Consider the following 20,333-nt stretch of genomic DNA (forward strand, 5'->3'; position numbering starts at 1 on the left):
AATAGTATTTAAGATGAGACTGTGACTGACTCAGACATGGGGGGTGGGGGAGGGAGGTGCGCACACGTGCCAGGATCTTTTCACCTTCTCTTTGAGCAGGATCCGCCATCTCCAGTTACCTGCTGCCTCCTACGGTCTTCTCAAGTGTAAGCCATCCCAAATGGAGATAGAGAGGGCAGAAGCCAGGACCTTCATGCCATCTCACTTTGACCCAGCAAGTATTGCTGAGTAGTTTTATTAACTAACATGATGTTCAATACGACTTTGAAGTTGGTGTAGACAGGGATCATCCTGTTAACTTAGCTGGTCAAAAGTAAAACATGCGAGTTCCCGTTAACTGGGATTTATCCATGACCAGCTGATACCATGTTACACATGATAGTCCCTGGCTTCAAAAAGATGTTTATTATCATATTAGTTAACACAGTGACGCAAGGTCATAATTTCCTAGAGAAGACAAGCTTCTCATGAATAGTGCATTGGGTGAACTATTTGGATCCAGGAGTCATAGTGCTTCTCAGTCTTGTTTTTAAGAAGGACCTGAAGGTAAAGGAGGTGAGGTAACTGCTTTTGCCAGGGGCGGGCCATTGCTTCTCCAGTTTTTGAGGCCAGAATGCACCTTACTTTACCTAAGTTGGTTTGGGGTCTCTGCCCTTGCATGCTAATGCAATCCATTGAGTTTCAAAGGGACTCTGAGGAAAAATACTATTGCTCATTTTTCAGTGTTAGTGGGTAGAACTGGGCAACTGATTATCTGCTCCCAGAATGCACTCTCACGTTTTGGTTCTGCACAGTTCTGTTCTGTCACCCCTCCTTTTCAGTGCACATAGGAGGCTGTTAGAAGAGATTAATGGAGAAGTGGATTACATTGTCTTCAGCATGCTTCTATCCAAGCTAAGTATTTCCATTAGTGGAATGTTGGTTAGATTTTTGCCCCAAATAGCTTGGACCCTGTAAAAAAAAATATGTACATGACAACATTTTCAGCCTTGGTTGCCTACGCTAAGGTACTTACATCAGTATTATAAATTTAGGTGCCTAATTATAAGAAGAAAAGGTTGAAAATGTTGGCCACAGTGCTTAATTCATGTGAAAGTCCATGGCAAAAGCAGCTGAACATACCCACTTTGTGTATAACTTGAACTTGGCTATTGTTCAGCTGAATATACTGGTACTTACATAAAAAGCTAAAATAGGGGCAAAGTTCTGGCTGTAAAAAGATGTTAATATGTGCATCCTTTCTTCCTGTTCCCTTTTTAAATGAAGGGGATAGTTTTTTTCCTCACTGTGTCACATAGTGTATCTTTCATGTCTCATGACTTTTCCATCAAATGTTCAATCATGTATTCTTTGTGCTTCCAAAATGGATTGGGCCTGATCACAAAGAAAGAATAAGTGAATGGCTTTTCAAGAACTACAATGTGTGTGTGTGTATGTGGGCTCCCCGATGCTGCCACAATACAGCAAAATGTGTATTGTAATTTTTTTTATTAAGTTGTAAAAAAAAAAAAAAAATTCTAGACATTGGGTTTAAAATATGTCAACTTTTATTCAAAAATGTGTTTTCAGACACCAGCACTGGGTGGTTGGTTGTTTTTTATTTATTTATGAGAGAGAGAGGAGAGATCATCTCTGCCCATTGATCTGCTGTTTGTTGTGAGATTATACGGTATGACCTCTACCCGTAGAGGGAGATGATCCTTCCCAATCACACTGAAAGACCCACAGAGATTTGTCAGGTGCTGGCAGCACTGAATATAACCAATTATGCTGCACCATATGTGATATCAAATTGTAATTTGCTCTTTTTAGATTAACAGGCATAGCAGAATATAGCAGAGGAAAAATCAGCAATTTTTGCAGACCCGACAGTTCTTTGTAATTTAAAATGATGGGTATTTTAGATTGTAGCTCAGAAACTTTAATAAAAAAAATTCTGTAAGTAATGTAGATTTTCCAAATATGCTGTATTTTTTGTCTCATTATTTCTTGGAAAGCATTTTCCTGAATTCTGACCAATAGTCCTGTGATTACATCATGGTCTTCAAGATGAGCTTTCCTGTTCAAGCAAACCTTAGAAGTTTGACTATGCAGTGTTGTTGTAGTCATGTTGGTCCCAGGATATTAGACAGACAAAGTGGGTGAGGTAATATCTTTTATTGCACCAGCTTCTGTTGGTGAAAGGACAAACTTTCAAGCTTACGCAGAACTCTTCTTCAGGCCTGGGAAACTAACTCAAAGTGTCACTGCTAAATACAAGATTTGAACAGATTATTTGGCATAAATAAACAACACATATTTCAAGGGACCATTTCATCCTCACCTATAACAATTTTACATTCAACAACAAGCACTTTGTCCAAACCATGGGAACAGTCATTGGTTCTAGGATGGGTCCCCAATATGCCACCGAAATACCCCGAGAGAACCTGCTTCAATACAAACATAAAACCCCCTCTGATTACATAGGCCTAGTTGCCACCTACCATCCCACACTGGGATCCATATGGGGTATCAAACAACTACAACCCATGCCCAGTGGGGACCCTATCCTGGAAGAAATCTTTCCAAACCCTCTCTTCTGACCTTCAAACAACTCCCGAACCTCTCCAAGCTCATCATCAGAAGTACGCTCCCCACAGACCAGGACACACCAACTCAAAGTGTTATCAGATCCTGCCAGAACAACAGATGCAAAACCTGTAGACATATCTCCAGTGCTACAATGATCAACGCCTCCCACAACATACCTTTCAAGATAAATGCCCCAATAGCAGTTGTATGGGTGAAACCAGACAATCACTATGCTATTGAATGAACTCGCATAGGAAAATGACAAAAACACCTTATCACCTTTGGGTGAATACTTTTCACAAAGCTATCGCTTTATATCTGATCTCTCAGTCCTCATCCTCAGAGGAAACCTGCACACTTTCAAAAGATGAGCTTGGGCCTGGGTGGTGGGTAAAATAGGCCAGGGACCTGCCACTGGATAACTGGGCTGCAGTGCTGCCCTTACCCGAGATCTCCCCCACCCCTAAGGTTCCTGCTGCTCCCTGCATCCAGCTCCTCGGGACGGATGTGAGGAGCGATGTGGAGAGCCAGCGGCTGGTGGAGTGAGGAGGCTTGGCTGGGTGTTGCTGGGGCCAGTGGCTTGGCGGGGGGGTGGAGGGGGGGCCTTCAGGGGCAGGAGGAGCTGGCACTCAGAGAGGCTGCTGGCAGCTCTTGGCCCGGCTCGACTGTGGCGGGGGTGGTGGGAGGGGTTGGTGGCTTGGACCAGAGCTGGGGCCAGCCCGGGGTGTGTGTGTGCGGGGGCGACTACTCAGCCTGGCGCTTGGAGGGGCTTGCGGCTCAGCCCGGTGCTGGGTCTGGGCTGGCACTTGGGGAGGGGGTAGAGGCTCGGCCAGGTGCTTGGGGTTGGTGGCTTGGCCCGGCACTCGGGGGGGGGGGGTCAGTGGGTTAGGGGGGGCAGCTGGGGCTGGCAGGCCAGGGCTCTTCCGGTTGGGGGAGGCCCCTCAGGGCTTATCCTTTTACGGGGGAGGGAGGTTTGGGGCTCCAGCGTGCAGGGGGGTGGGGCCTTGGGTGGAAGGGGCAGGGCCAGCAGGCTAGCATCTCCAAAGTGGGTTGTTCACCTGTTGCCCATGAGCCTGGGAGCTTAAATTCGTAACTTTGCTAGACTGAACAGAGACACTAGATTTATGGCTTTTTACAACAATCTGAAACCCACCCCTTTGCTTCCACTCTCCTCTTCCCCCCGTCCTTTCCTCCTTATGACTGGAGGGGTGTTTACCTTGAGTGGTCCCTTGAAATGTGTTAACTACTTATTTTAAAACTCCACCAGAGAGGTCCTTTGGGGCCATCTGCCTGTCCCAAGTCAGGGTAAAGGAGGAGGGTTGGGCGTGGGGCTAGCAACTCCACCCTGTAAAAATCAGCTTGCTACAGAAACGCCAACAATAGAGTTAACAGAGACTTTTAGCCTGGAAAAAGAAGGGTCTTTAACTCGAAGATGCATGACGCTGGGTGGTGAAAGCCGCGAGGAAGCCACTAAGCCGATCACCCTTCTTGCAGCCAGGAGGATTACCATCGGCACATGGAACGTGAGGACCATGTACGAGTCAGGAAAAAGGCGCGCAGGTTGCAGCAGAGATGAGGAGCAACAACCTGACCCTACTAGGCATTAGCGAGACAAGATGGACGCAAGCTGGACAGAGACGACTGTTGACAGGAGAGCTGTTGCTGTATTCAGGACATGAAGAGAGCGACGCACACCACACACAGGGAGTAGGCTTCATGTTGTCCAAGCAGGCACAGAGAGCACTGATTGGTTGGGAGGCACATGGTCCCAGGATCATCACAGCATCCTTCAGAACTAAAATGAAGAGGATTAAGATGAATGTTGTTCAGTGCTACGCTCCAACCAATGACAGTGAAGAGGAGGACAAAGACTACTTTTACAACAGACTCCAGAAAATATTAGAGACTCTCCCAGACAAAGACATTACCATCCTTATGGGAGACTTTAATGCCAAAATTGGACCTGATAACACAGGATACGAACAAGTCATGGGGACCCATGCTCTGGGAGAGATGAGTGAGAATGGAGAGAGATTTGTGGATCTGTGTGCACTTAACAATCTGGTCATAGGAGGCAGCATCTTTCCTCACAAGCGGATCCACAAGAGTACCTGGGTATCGCCAGCAGGCATGACAGAAAACCAGATCGACCATGTCTGCATTAGCAAGAAGTTCAGAAGATCCTTGCAGGACGTTAGAGTTAGAAGAGGAGCAGGCGTGGCGTCCGACCATCACTTAGTGGTGGCCAGATTGAAGCTGAAGCTGAAGAAGAACTGGATAGACGCGTCAGACAGAAGAGCGAAGTACAACGTCAACCTTCTGAAGGACCATAAGACCAAGGAAGATTTTGGATTGACGCTGAAGAATAAGTTTTCAGTACTACAGGATCGGTCTGAGGAAGAGGAAGACAGTGTACTCAACAGATGGCAGAAAGTGAGAGACACACTTAGGTCAGCATGCCAGGAAGTGCTTGGAATTAAGAAACACCAGCAGAAAGAGTGGATCACAGCAGAGTCCTTGACAAAGATAGAAGACAGAAAGAAGAAGAAGGCAGCAGTCAACAACAGCAGGACTAGAGCAGCAAAGGCCAAAGCTCAAAAAGAGTATGCTGAAGCCCACAGAGCAGTGAAGAGGAATATTAGGAAGGACAAGAGAGATTATGTGGATGGACTGGCAGCAGAAGCAGAGCAGGCAGCATACAGCGGTAACATGAAACAGCTGTACGATACTACCAAGCGACTGTCTGGAAAGTTCAGCAAGCCAGAACGTCTCGTTAAAGACAAGCAGGGAAAGTCTATAACAGGAATAGAACTACAGATGAACAGATGGGCGGAGCACTTTGAGGAACTCCTGAACAGACCAGCACCACCAAATCCACCAGACATTGACCCAGCCAACGAGGACCTCCCAATCAATTGCGATAAACCAACCAGAGACGAGATCAGAAAAGCCATCACCATGATGAAGAACAGGAAGGCGGCTGGACCTGACGATATCCCAGCAGAGGCCCTGAAAGCAGACCTGGATGCCTCAGTGGAAATGCTGTACACACTCTTTGAGAAAATATGGGAAGAAGAAGTGATTCCGGCTGACTGGAAAGAGGGATATCTCATCAAAATCCCCAAGAAAGGAGACCTCAGCAACTGTGCCAACTATAGAGGAATCACACTCCTGTCAGTGCCAGGGAAGGTCTTCAACCGAGTCCTCTTAGAGAGAATGAAGGATGCCATCGATCCACAGCTACGAGATGAACAGGCAGGTTTCCGGCAGAACAGATCATGCACGGACCAGATAGCAACGCTCCGCAACATAGTCGAGCAGTCTATGGAGTGGAACTCCTCGTTGTACATCAACTTTGTTGACTATGAGAAAGCATTCGATAGCGTGGATCGAGAGACCCTCTGGAAGCTCCTTCGGCACTATGGCATCCCAGCAAAGGTGGTCAACCTGATCAAGAATTCATACGACGGCATACACTGTAGAGTGATCCATGGAGGGCAGCTCACAAACAGCTTCCAGGTGCGAACCGGAGTCAGACAAGGATGCTTGTTGTCACCACTTCTCTTTCTTCTCGTCATCGATTGGATTATGAAGACATCCACTTACAAGCGTAGGAATGGAATCCAATGGTCATTGTGGACCCAGCTTGATGACCTGGACTTTGCCGACGACCTTGCACTCCTTTCGCACAGTAAACAGCAGATGCAAGAGAAGACCAACGTAGTGGCAGCCACGTCATCACAGGTTGGCCTCAACATCCACAAGGACAAGACCAAGATCCTTAGGATCAATTCCATCAGCAACGACCCAGTCACACTGAATGGAAACCCCCTGGAAGAAGTGCAGTCCTTCACCTACCTAGGTAGCATTATCGACCAGCAGGGTGGCACAGACGCAGACATCAAAGTAAGGATTGGTAAGGCAAGAGCAGCCTTCTTACAGCTCAAGAACATCTGGAGCTCCAGAGAGCTGTCTTTGGCAATAAAGATTCGACTGTTCAACTCCAACGTGAAATCAGTCTTACTGTATGGAGCTGAAACCTGGAGGACAACCAAAACAACCATCAGGAAGATCCAGACCTTCATTAATAGCTGCCTCAGAAGGATTCTCCAGATCCGCTGGCCAGACATCATCAGTAACATCCACCTCTTGGAGAGGACCCATCAACTCCCAGCAGAGGAAGAAATTAGAAGGAGAAGGTGGGGCTGGATAGGACATACACTACGCAAGCAGCCAACCAACATCACCAGACAGGCACTGCAGTGGAACCCCCAAGGCAAGCGGAAAAGAGGCCGCCCAAGAAATACCTGGCGACGCGACCTTCAGGTTGATAGCAAAAAAATGGGCTATACCTGGAACCAGCTAGAGCGAATGGCCCAGGATAGAAGACTATGGAGATCTGTTGTTGGCGGCCCATACCCCGGTTGGGGTGACGGGCATGAATGAATGAATGAATGAACTTATTTTAAACAATCTGTTCAAATCTTGTGTTTAGCAGTGACACTTGGAGCTTCTAAGACTGAAGAAGAGCTCTGTGTTAGCTCAAAAGCTTCTCTTTCACCAACAGAAGTTGGTCCAATAAAAGCTACCTCACCCACCTTGTCTCTCTAAGGAAGAATTAATCATTTAGGCCCAGAGCCTCCAAAGTGTTTAGTCCTCTAAGTGCCTTGGAGTTTCTGGGCCTTTGGCCAGACCATGTAAAGATCCTGATTTTTTTTTCTGGTGTATACTAAGCGTCCTTAAGTGCTTACAGGATGGGCCCTATATTTTTGGTAAAGCTTGTCTGAAACTAAAGCCCAGCTAAATTCTTATAAGCAAGGAGATGTCTTAGGAGCAAATTGTTGGTAAAATTATTAACTCCTAAGAAACATAGGCTGATTTACAGGAAACTCTGGTAGACCCTTAAGTGTGGTGACACAAACAGCACTACTCTATAGTTGGGCTTTAAGACTCCAAAGGTGGAGAAGATGAGTTACTAGTGAGGAGGTAACTAGCTACACACAGAGATATGCTATCCAGTTTGAGAGCTGATGCCGTGTGTGAAAGGAAATATAGTATGATAGAGATTTTGACTATCAAGTTTTTGTGACCCTTTAGCTCAAGCTGTGTATAGCAAAGGGTTCTATGCTGTAGTCCTATGTAGTGTTTCCTCTCTTCCTGCATGAGTAAACATTGTTAATACACATGCTCTAAAACTGCTTTCACCTCTGATTCATACAACTTCTTTGCAAAATAGCCTTCGGTGTGCTGACAACATGAACACAGGGTTGTATTGCTTATTCTGCTTTTTGTTCTCATTCAAAGTTCACACACATCCTGGGCATGAGCTCTGCTCTCTTTACTCTTCCTGCTTACTTTGCTGTGGCCTGCTATCCTTGGCTGAACAGCTGCTGCTATTACACCACCTTTTCCCCATCTGGGAGGGCAGATGGACTAATCCATAAACAGCCAATATTTGTTCATAGATCAGTTTCTAGACAGGGCTAAATTGAACAGTTGACAACCTTCCCAAAGATTCTGAATGCGTCCATGCTTGGGCTATGTGCCACAAAACCAGAGAGGTCATCCACTCTCTTTCACTACATATAAATGTTGGAACAGTGGAAAAGTGTAAACTAAGAAATTGATGATGTGTGGCCCAGGTGCTAAGAACACTTATATTTATTACCTTATTCTTTTGTAACACTTTCTGTAAAACAGTACATGCTTCAAGGACTTTCACTCACTTTTCCTTCCCCTACCAAATAACAACAAAAAATTCTTCCATGGATACAGCACGTACTGTGGCATAGTAAATGTGACATTTGATTTTTGGTTTTGCATCCTCCCATAACCAGGATGAGAGTGAAGGTTAGAGAGCTTTCATTTTTCATGTTCCAGTTGAAGCCGTGTTGCTTTTCACTGAACGTTGTAATTGTGCTTTACTGCTTATACATTTAGTACATACTCAGTGGGTTTAAGTGAATCAAAGTTATCTGACTTATATATTTTTCAGACCCTCACGATTTCCCCCAGGGTTTCTTAAAAAAAAAAAAAAGAAATAAAACCCTGTACTGTCTTTTTTTTTTTTTTTAATTTCTTACTGGATGGATACCTTCCTCTCTCCAGTGTACTTGATGTCATCTGACAGAACACACTTTACTATAAGAAAAACCTTTCCCTGGCAACTTATTTCTTAATAAACCTTAACTAAAACCAGTCATATTTTAGGAATAAAAAATGTTTATAGGGATTGTTTTTTCTTATGCCAATTAAACAGCTTAATTTAATTATTTATCTCTACCTTTACAGATCTTGAGTTTCTTTAGGTAAGTCAGTAAGATATATTCACTTTGGCAGTCAATTATGCTAGACCACTTCCTCTACAGCAATATTTATTATTTTCCCTTCTTACCAGACCTTACTGCTCCTCCTGTAGACTCTGTCCATTATCCAACGAGTCAAAGTCTATAACATTTTACAGACAATATTAATGAAGAATCTGTAGGTTACTGGAAATGGGAACTGCAATTGTGACACTTCCATAAAGAAAATGATACATTTAACTTCAAAACATATGTTGTCACAAGAATGGTAACAAATTTTAATTGAAGGGTAGAATTGCTTTCTTGTATAAATTGGCCCATGTGTATTGTGTGCTTTTCACCTTTGTTCACCATCTGTCTTGGCTGAAACTGATGTCTGCCATCTGAGGACTGCCTCCCTGATGCTTAGTTTTCTGATTAGATGCTCATGGCACCCTTAAAAAAAACAACCAACTCCACACAACAAAAGATAATAGGGAGTCTTTGTATGGTGCACACTTCTATATTCCCAAGGCGCTTTGTGTTTGCACCCTTACAGCAGCCTTTTTGTGTGTCCAGACCCCAGATGGTTGCCTGCAGCCGCAGGCCTTTTGTAGAAGAATCATACACAAATTGGGTAATGGAAAATAAACCGTATTTACTGGGCTTTTGAAGTAAATGAACACTTCAAAGTTTAACAAACAGGCTCTGAGGGGAAATTGCCAAAAATACATATTACTACAAATCTTGGTGAAATATTTAAAGAATTGATAACATTACTTAAAAACTATTTACTGGGTGCACTGAAAAACAAAGGCACACAGAAACTGAAGATGGAAGGCAAAAATGTAAAACTATTAGGATAAAAATCAAATATTTATAGCTAGAGGTGAGAGCTCAACAAACAATGCAAACATTCCCATTTTTAAATAAAAACACTTAGGCCGTGTTCTTTACTGACAAACATATGAGTGACATAGTTGTATTGGAAAAACACTATCAAGAGGCAAATTTCAAAATGGCAAGGTGTGTATTCACAGGAATTTACAATTGCAAATATTCTTGCTGAAAGTCTTTGTGCGCTCATCCAGTCAGGGAACAGAAGCAGTAACCTGTGGTTTAAGTGAGACTCCTAAGACTCCAGTCTGAAATACTGGCAGTCAATCTGAGTTTAAATAATAAGAATTACAAAAAAAGGATATTAGTCAAATTCAAATAATGGCTTAAAAGTGATCTGCTCACAAATATTTTGGGAGCAGAAAGAGTCTAAACATACTGACTAAATTATTGATGTGGGTTATTTTCTCAACTCTCCAAGATGTAATGCTAAAATGGTAAACAGAGTTCTTATAGTTAAGGAGGTAGTAACTGAGGGAGAATATTATAAAATATAATGGAAGATGAGAGCTTGAAATAATAAAATTACTGCAATATTAATTGACTAATGTTTTGATGAGGTTGAACAGCTGGAACACGTTGAGTGACAGAGATAGTGTCTGTTTTTCTGGATGAATACATCTTTAGTCCTTGGCATTATTAAAGCTCTGTCTTGCGGAAGATCGGATTTTTCCTGAGAAAACTAGGGACTAATCTGGAGTTACCTTTAAGTAGAGAGATTCTGTTTTGCAAGGAAGAAACCTTGAAGGAGAAAGGCTTATTTTGGATCTATATTTCCACCTGCTTGACATTTTATGTTTAGAAATATAATTGAAGTTATCTGCTAGGGTACATGAAGGAGACCCTGATGGAGCAAAAACCTGTAACTAGTCTGTTACATTCTCTTAAGATATTACATAAGATAAAGTGTGGTAGTGCATATATTATCGAGATTTTCTTAAACAGATAATGTATTTACATTTGGGTGCCACTTCTGTCCAAATTAACCGAGTATCATGAATTTGCAATAATAGCTAAATAACTGACTAAATTATTTGTCAGGGGCAGTATAAATGGAAGTGTTCTTGGTTTGAAGCACAAGAGAAGTAGGGTTTATGTCTGTGTGTGCATACGTTATGATCTCTATTTCTAAACATAGCTATAACTCCATGTAAGAGATTGAGGAGTTTCCAGAAGTAGTTGTTTTGGGTCATTGTATCCATGTTAAAAAGCGGACACCATAGCAGTAACGTGTTACTAACTCCAATCCCAAAGCCTTACTCATGAGGGGACTACACGGGTATGTTTTGTCAGCTCGCTGGTACAATAAATATGTGAAGCAGTAGAAGGTTTAGAAAGGAGAAATGGGCTGTGACTTACTCAGTGTGCTGATGATACCCAGCTGTAAGTCTCTGTTGCATACGTTTTGGCATGGGTAGTGGAATGTCCAGATGATTTTAGGGCTTGGATGTGAAGTAGCTGGTTTTGAGTCAATCCAGATAAGGCCGAGATAATGTTGTGTTGGGCGAAGCACCTGGATGAGTTGATGAGGATTTTTCTGACTCCATTAACTGAAGAAGAGAAACTATTTTTTGTAACACGGGTGCACAATGTACGGCACTAGTTAGTGTTTTGTATCCTGGGCTGGTCTTAGAATCTCCAGGACTAGTCAAGGGCACTTACACCCACCTGCCCCTGATAAAAAAAATTTGACATCATTTCCCAGAGGTTGATCTCGTCATAGTTACCCTTGTCTTTGTTAATTTGAGATCAGATTGCTGTAATGCACACTAAAAGCAGCTACACATTGAAAGCTAGGACAGAATGATTACTTGCTGCATCAGTGAAGTTTCAAGCTAAGAGCAGCAGTGGGTCCAGGCACCAGCGCTCCAAGGGGGGCGCCCTGCCGGTCCCTGCGAGGGCAGCAGTTAGGCAGCCTTTGGCGGCTTGCCTGCAGGAGGTCCCCGGTCCCACAGATTCGGCGGCAGGTATGCCAAAACCGCAGGACCGGTGGACCTCCCACAGGCATGCTGCGAAAGGCAGCCTGCCTGCCATGCTTGGGGTGGCACAAAAGCTAGAGCCGCCCCTGGCCAAGAGCATATTATACCAAAGCTCCAGGATCTACAATAGCTGTCTAACTTGTTCAGGTGGAATTCATGGCACTGTAATGCCTTAAAAAGATCTGAATAATTGGGAGACACTTACTTGAAAGGCCACCTCCCCATGCCAGACTGCTGCAGTTAAGGTCAGCAGAGGCATTCATGCAGAGCTCCCTCATTTAAACAGGAAAGAGCTGCTAACAGATACTTTTCCATGAGAGGGGGTCTTTTGCTTTGGCATTGAGCCCCTTGGGCTTCCGGAACCCAAAATAGTTAGGATAGGCCTTTTAGCATGAATTAGGCTTTCTCACAGGTATCATTACTGCTGTGGAAGGATTTTTATCTTATTATGTCTTGTGGGGCATATTTGTTTTGTTTACTGGTGGAATAGGGCAAGCAGTCAATTAAAATATTTATTTGAAAGTTAAGTTTATTTTGTATATATCTAAATAAAATAGTTGAGGTGACTTTCTTCTATTGACCATAACGTGGTGGCCTGGCTGCTATTTCCAACTACATTTTGCATGAAGAAAAGACACTATTTTGGATACCAAATCCATCGAGAAATCAGTTTAGTTCTGATAGTTGAAACTGACATAACCCGTGAGACCATGAACTTTGATGAAGATGGGATATGAAAGAAATACAAAAGGATTTAAAAGACAAATTTTTCTCTTACTCATGACTATTGTATGAAGATATTCTGAGAAACTGGCTGTGTGTATAGGAGGGATAATTGGTTATGTTATTAGATATGAACTATGTATTGGACTTTGGAACCAAGATTTTCAAAAGAGATTAATGATTTTGGGTACCCAATTATGACCCCTTAAAGAGGCCTATTTTTAGAAAATACTGAACACCTACCTTTTTAAAATCAGTCTCCTTTAAAGTAGCTCAGATTGGTCATGCAAAAGTTGCGGGACCCAGTATCAATACCCACTTTTGAGATGCAGTGTGGAGTACCCTTTACATGAGGGTTAAATTATGTGGTCTTGAGGGCTGGAGAGTGTGGACCGGTGTATACAGCCTTTCAGCTTTATAGCAGTGGTTTGCATTGAATCCAGGGGTATATGGTAGTGAATCAAAAATGTTACAACTTCTGCGCAGTGAAATGAGCACTTGGTCTCAGTCCAGTTCCTAGTAGCAGTTCATATAATTAAAAAAACCTCACAACTCAGGCTTTGTCTACACTACACAGCTTTTAGCGACCTGGCTGTGTCGCCACAGCCATGCTGCTAAAAGTCGTGCAGTGTAGCCACTGCTTGTCAGCTCTCCTTCTGACAAAAAACTTCCACCCCCAATGAGCAGGGTTAGCTTTGTTGGCAGGAGAGTGCCCTTGCTGACAATGCACTGTTCACACCAGTGCTTGTTGCCGCAAAATTTTTGTCTTTCGGGGGTAAGGGAAGGGGAAGTTAACACCTCTGAAAAAAAAAAGTTTTGTCTTTCAATTGCCAGTGTAGACACAGCCTCAGGCAGCCTTGTTGGTGATCAGAGAACCAGCACCAAACCACCAGAGGCTGAATTCACTGCTGTAGGTGGTCCCTTCAGGTCAAGATTAAACAGTAATGTGACACAGCTGTTCCTGTAGATACATATCTTCTTTCTAAATAAAGGAAGGTTTTTCTCCTCGTCATTTGGAATTTAGTCATCACTAGAGATAACCAAGAGCATATAATTTTGTTTTGGATCAAATCTGACAAATTTTTACAGGTCTTTTTGACTTTGTTTCATCTGTTTTTCTCCTACCTTAACCTAGCGTGCCTGAATTTCAAGTATACTCAATTTATCAAATGCATCTCAACATAGCTTTTATTATGTACGGTCATAAGCTCTTGGAAACTAGAGCTTTGTCTACACTGGCAAGTGAAAGACAAAACTTTTGTCGTTCAGAGGTGTTAACCTCGGCCACCCCTGAAAGACAAAATTTTGTCGAGGACAAGTGCTGATGTGTACAGTGCTGTCGGCAAGAGTGCTCTCCTGCCGACAAAGCTAACGCCGCTCACTGGGAGTGGAAGATTTTGATGGCAGGAGAGCTCTCTCCTGCTGACAAACAGCGGCTACACTGTGCACCTTTTAGCAGCATGGCTGTAGCAGCACAGCTGTGTTGCGTAGTGTAGACATAGCTTAGGGCTATGCTACTTTGTGGTTTGGAAGTTGTCTCATACTTTGTGGGTGCTACAAGAAACAAGAATGGTTGTGCGGCTACTTGAGGGATGGTTTAAAAAACCCCCACATTTACTAAAGTGTATATGAAATTGCCAGATTTGGTCCAAATCCAAATTTACCATCAGTTTTAAAAATTGCAGCCTAAAATGGTTTCTGTGCTGATGTGATTGTTCTCCATTTTAAGTATAAAATATAGCAAATGCCATACATTTAAAAAAGAATGGTAAAGGCAGCAAATAGCAATTTTGAAAGGTGACCAGTTTAATTATTTAATTGTTAATGTATTTGTGTAAAAGAGTTTGCTGAAAAAGGCGGCATTCTGGTTTTTGAGAGGGTGGTGTAACTTCCTGGTTTGGCTCCCTTTGTAATGGGACTTCTTTTAATAATACCCTTCTTAGTTTTGCAGTAAAGTATTTAATTTTTAAAATATCATGTCTTTGGTAAGCTGTTCGTTATTTTTCATTGAGAGGTTCATCATATAGGAGGGTTATAAACCAAAGATTTTATTAGAGGATGACCAAATCTTGCTAAAACAACCTGTAAAATGAGATGTGCAAAAGAACTTGCAAACAGTTGTGCACATGCTTAACTTGACTAGTGTGAGTAGTCCCATTGATTTTAAGACCTGCATAAGTGTTTGCAGGACCTGGGCCTTAAAAGGTATAATGAGCAACCATGAGAAGAAGGATGATGATCCAGAGGTAGGGCACCACTAGCTTCACACTTCACACCTTGTTTCAAATCTCTGCTGTGCCCCAAACTCCTGTGTGACTGTGGGTAAGTCATTTAGGCCCAGATCCTCCAAGGTATTGAGGCTCCTCATTTCCATTCAGTGCCTTCATTGAACCACATTGACTCCTGGTGCATGTACTTAAGTGTAGTCCTGATTATTTTCAACTAGGAACTTGAAATAGCCACTCTCAAGGGCTGATGGAAGCTTATGATGTTGTCAACATGAAACCCACACACTTAGTGATAGGAGGTGGGTGTCAATTTTCACAAGAGCAAGGAATCTCAACAAACTTTATGGTTACGGGGTAGGGGAGGGGAGGTCGCTGAAGTTCTGTGCCATCTTATCCTTTCTATAATAGCAGTCAAGTTTAATCTATACTGGCTTTTGCAATTGAGTATTTCTTTCAATATACTGTAATTTCCTCATGCTTATTTACTCATAATTGAATGCAGTGGACAACGTTCATTTCTCTTAGATGGCTGTCTTGCAGTTCTGACAGGCCTTGGTGATCTCCCATTTGGGAGATAGAAAAGATTTTCTATATGGTCATCTATCACTATCCTAGTGTATATTTTTGTTAAACCTTCCTTTTTAGATGTCTTGATCACACCTCTATTCTGGCAGGAAAAATTCTCAGGATCATTTCCTTATCAACCTCAATGAATAATTATTTAAAGCTTGGGTTTTTTGAGCTTTTTTGGTGTGCAGTTCCAAACATCTCTACCACAGGGCTGAATCACTGTTGAATTATGCTACATAGAGAATGTACGCAATGAAATTGCACAGCTTTAGTGTGCAAATACTGTCCTGTGCTGACCAGGACCAGCTAACCCATTTCCAAACACAACTTGCTATATTTACACAAGGTTTCTTAGTTAAAACATGACCTTTTTTTCCCCCAAGTCAGAGACCTAGGCAAAAGGGTCTATCATTTCTATCCATATACAAACAGTATGTGTCAGTTCTCAGTAACCAGTATAGGCAATAGCACCACTTTCTATACACTCAAGTAAAAGTAGATTTTGCATGTGCATTGTACTGGCCAAATCTCCCTGCTCCCTGATTGCTCTCAGTTGTCTGAGTTTCAGGTCTAAGTACCCAAGAATATTTAGGAAGATAAAAGGGAAGAAGTTGTTGAGTTGCAAAATTTCTCTTTAATCTTCCATTGGAGATTTTTTTTTTTAAATAATAGAACCTACAATCCTTAATTAGGATCAGGGGTCCATTGTTTTAGTCACATTACAAATGTAGTAGTAGACATGGTCCCTGCACGGAAGAACATATGATCTAAGAAAACAGGTAACAAATCCATCCTACAAGATTGTGAAAGGGCTTATCCTTAGAAAAATAACAGCCCAGTTTAAGGCTGAGAAGAGGAAAGGATGGAGCACAGAATGTATTTTCTTGTCAAACCAGAGAAGTTAAATTTGAATACAGTGACTGGCCTACCAGTAGAGATCAAGAGAGACAGATCCTCAGAGGTATTTAGGCTACTACCTTGCTTTAGAATTAGGACCCTAAATACCTTTGAGGATCTGGGCCAGAAAAGCTTCATCTTAGGGTCGTAGCATGTTTTGCAAAGGCCTGTTGCTGGTTTTTGAGTGGGAAGCAATGGAAATATTTACCCAAACTTTTTCAAACCTAGAAGAAGGTTAAATTTCTAATTGGTTCTTATATTTTCTGTTTCATCCATCTCTAGTGGTTACCTAAGTGGTGGAAAAAGAGATTTTGGAAGAGGGGAGATACAGGCTTAGTATAACTCTCACTGTATGCTTTTAAAAAACGTTTGTGGGAGTTCCAGAACATTTGTTCCAAGGCTGTTCCTCTATCCCACAGAGTACATTGCAACTGTTTCACAATTTCCCCATTTATGGTGTGAATCATCTACAGAATAAGATTTCTGGATTGTCACTGTGTGTCACTCTGAAGCCTAGAATGTCTGTCTGAGTCCATGTGAAGCGATGGACACAGCTACAGGCAAAGGTGAGAGATCTTTTTGTGCAGAATATCCCCAGGTTCAATCATCGCTGGGGTCTGCAGTCTGGCACTGTCCAAGTTTTAAGTTCTCAGCCATTTTGACTTCATGAATTATACCTGTGTGACAACAATGTACATATCTATGCCATTGTATTATGAGAGATAAGTCAACCAATTACCACCCTTACTATACAGCTAATTTTCATGCAACCATTTAATTGGTTGTATGAGAGAGACTACATAGATGGTAGATTACTGGCTCAATTGTCACACCCTTCCAATAATATGGACTTTCACTAATTTTTTACTAATGCTGGTGCTAGGAATGTCCCAATTAAATCTATCAAACAAACAGCAGCTGACATAAATAAGGGCGGTCCCCCTCCAATCTCTACAATTTTGGGTGTTGAGGTTTGTTTTCTCTCATTTATCTCTGCTTTCCTAAATATGTATCACTGCAAAACACACAGAGAGTTATTTTAAAATATCAGTTTATTTAAAACTGAACAGCCTTAAATGCAGCTGGACCAAATGTTATGGAAAACTCACATTCATGCAAGTCAAATTACTAACCCCAATGATTTTAATTGACAAAGTGAAGTTTACTACATGAACCCTGATTTTAAAGAGAGTAGCAAGCTCTCAATCCGCAGAATATTCAACTGTTTGCATGTGCAGAACTTGCACCCCTGCTGCCCTGAAACATCCTTTCAGAGGAGTAGTTTGGTATTTAAGTGGTCCAGTCTAGGCTTTAAAGTTTAACACTCAGTTCAGATGAAAGTAAAAATTCACACTTCTTACTGCTTTTGTTTCAGATTGTCTGGCTGGAGATTCCAGTAGAAAAAAATGCATTAGTTTACATTGGGAAGGCTATCACCACCAGTAGGGTTAAGAATGTCACTTTAAAAAAAGGGAAGAAAAAGAAAGCTTAGATCCCAGAGAATACAGCAAAATCCACAAAAAGACCATATGTCCTGACCCCTTTGAATTTCTATTGTCCCAGCACACAAGGAAGAATTCTTTTAAACCTTAAGATGTGTATTATTTCAAAGACTTTTTTTCTGTATTTGAGGGTTCCTTAGTCCATCACCTGGTCTTGAGGTGACAAATGTATGGATAATAGTAGTGAAGTTCGCATCTGAAAGAAAAGGTTTCAACTTGCTAGTCAGGCACAACTGTGGAGAAAAAAGCACATATGCAAATTATTGAATGGGGTTTTGAATTAAAGCCATTATTAGCATCACAAAACATTGGGTTTCATTTTAACTAAATAATGGAATTAATAAAAACAGTGTTGGAGGGAGGGAGGGAAGACCCAGATCTTGCACTGTGATTTGCACATGCACAGCAGTGGATTCTAAGTCAGTGATACAGTTTGCTTGAACAGATCACAGTGCAGGATTGGGGCCATATTTAGGAGTTGTTTGTTTATTTAGCATCAAAAAGTTTGCTGGGAGCTATATAGGCCTATGAAAAGACCAGTCTCTGTTCCAACTGCTTAAAACCTGAAGCCACAATCCTACAAAAATGTACATATCACATGTACTTACCTTTACCCCATGTGAATAGTTCTTTTCTATTTTCATGGGACTACTTATCAGTAAAGCTAAGTGACTTTGTCTTTCCAGGATCATAGCCTAATCAGGCCACTTACAGACAAAGAGGGTGGGGTGTAAGGATGGATTGATTTGCAAGCTTTCGTTCCTGTTCCTACTCTTTATTACACTCCACACCAGTACATTCGTAGGGTGATTTTTCAGAGGTGCTGGAGCAATCTTAGCTTCCATTGACTTTTGCGGGAGCATTGGCAAGGGGGCACTCAGACCTCTAAAGTTCATGTCAACAATGTGTTCTGTCACAGGCAGGCTGTGTGTTTAAACAAACAGAAATCTTCAGGTGCCAAAGGAGAAGTTACACACAGGGGCGCTGGAACAATTTTGACTAGATGACCTCCTGAGGTCCCTTCTAACCCTGATATTCTATAATTCTGTGATTCTAATTTTTATAGTGGGGGTGCTGCTGCTGATGGAAAACATTTATTTGGTGTTTGTTATTACCAGGCTTAAATTCGTAATTATTATTTGGCCCATCCAGGGGGGAGCGGATTCCCTGGGATTCAGGCTCGCAGGTCGGGGAGGGAGGTGTGGCAGTGCCTCCCGTGGGGCTGAGGCCCTGCCCACAGGTTTGTTTGAAAATATTTATGGGGGCTCCATTCCTGGGGGCTCTGGCTGAATTTAAGCCCTGGTCATTACTACAAACTAGGGGGTGCAACAGCACCCCTAATTCCAGCACCACTGGTTGCACATGAGGATCCCATGCATCCTTTGTGACCCAAGGGGTTAAATAATGCAGGGCTGGGCTGGCTCAGTGAACTCAGAGCGCTCTTGATGAGCTCTAGCCAGAGATGCACAGGAAAGCGTGCGAGGAATTGCAGTTTGTGCAACAGCAAGGGGGGCTCTATTACCCAGTTGGTAGGCTCCGGCTTGTGTGCGTTTCGGCGTCTGTGTGGTAATGCTGGTGTTGGGGGAAGGGGCGTCACCATCTGTTCTTAATTCCCTGGTCATTGGATTAGTAGCCCTTAGTGATGAGATCAGCAGGCTCAGCTTTCCCGATGGGGCACTGCCCTCGCTTCAGCTGCAGGCTCTTTCCATCTGGGCTGTCTCTCTGGAGGGGAGAGACAGAAAGAGGAATCCGAGGCATGAAGTAAATTAGCCTTTGAAGGAGCAACAAATCCAGGTCTGCAAAGGGTAGGAGGACGGTGTTCAGAGGCCAGTTTTTTTCTGTGGGGAGTGACGGTACCTTTTCTGCGCGAACAGTTGTGAAGTGTTTCCTGGCTATGCTGGGTTGCTTCGATTTTCTATTACAAGCTTGTATCCTACTGAGTAAGGAAGTGTTTTCCCCCCGTCTTTCCGCTGGCTTGTACGTTTGGAGCCCTAGCACACATCACACAGATGTGGCTCTCTAACACTTCGTTAAGCAGCCTTCGACTATATCTTTGCTTTTAAACCTGCCTCTTCGGGAGGATTTGCTCGTGCTGAACTACAGCTGCCAGAGTTTGGAAGCTTAGATCAGTTGCCGTTCAAGAGGAAAATATTGTTTAAGGAAATACTTTTGCGAGTCACAGCTCCCTTTTCTGTTTTGTTTTGTTTACTTGTGGTTCGACCTTTCCCTCTGGAATTTTGTATTCCCATAACGGACCAGCCTAAGAGGTGCTTTAGTATTTTTATGGTAAGTTATTGAACGGTGAATGTTTTCCACTAATTACGAATGTTGTTTTATTCCGTGATATGTTTTGTAATGTACGTTTTTGAAACAGTGGCTACAAGTTTAGAAACTAGTATTTAAAAACGAGCAACAACAAACCCCTGTATCTGTGGTTGAAATAATAGTAATACACATTCTTCTGCCTTTCAGAAATGCTTGTAAAATTCATGTTTAATTGTGGTCTTGATTTTCACAACAACAACAACAAATGTGAAAAACAAACAAACTCCATAAATTTATGCTGCTTGGCTGTGAATTTAGATGTTGGTGCGGCTCAAACAATCCCAGATTAAACAAAAATCTGTTTATAGGGCAGATTGTGATCAGTGCAATATTTTTAGACATTTAGAAAATGAC

The 20,333-nt window shown here is 42.5% G+C and overlaps 1 protein-coding gene and 1 long non-coding RNA gene across 13 annotated transcripts in view; one reads left to right on the forward strand and one right to left on the reverse strand.

Annotated features, from left to right (window-relative positions):
* SPSB4 (splA/ryanodine receptor domain and SOCS box containing 4) overlaps positions 1-20,333 on the forward strand; it is a 334,027-nt gene that overhangs the window by 138,257 nt on the left and 175,437 nt on the right. For 4 of the 12 annotated variants that reach the window (XM_039489645.1, XM_039489646.1, XM_039489644.1 and 1 more), the window contains exon 1: positions 19,717-19,940. The exons of 5 other annotated variants lie outside the window; for them this stretch is intronic. The gene's annotated coding sequence lies outside the window, so the exon portion shown is untranslated. Of the gene's footprint in view, positions 1-19,163; positions 19,184-19,322; positions 19,460-19,716; positions 19,941-20,333 lie in introns of those variants that run through there. 3 more of the 12 variants (XM_039489654.1, XM_039489648.1, XM_039489647.1) reach the window with 3 other exon arrangements.
* LOC120372489 lies at positions 17,110-19,652 on the reverse strand. The gene is made up of 3 exons (XR_005585007.1): positions 19,512-19,652; positions 19,177-19,376; positions 17,110-17,887 (listed from the first exon to the last, which is right to left on the reverse strand). It is a non-coding gene; the product is annotated as an uncharacterized LOC120372489 (long non-coding RNA).

Source organism: Mauremys reevesii, linkage group 9 (genome assembly GCF_016161935.1).
Source record: "Mauremys reevesii isolate NIE-2019 linkage group 9, ASM1616193v1, whole genome shotgun sequence".
Classification (NCBI taxonomy): Eukaryota; Metazoa; Chordata; order Testudines; family Geoemydidae; genus Mauremys; species Mauremys reevesii.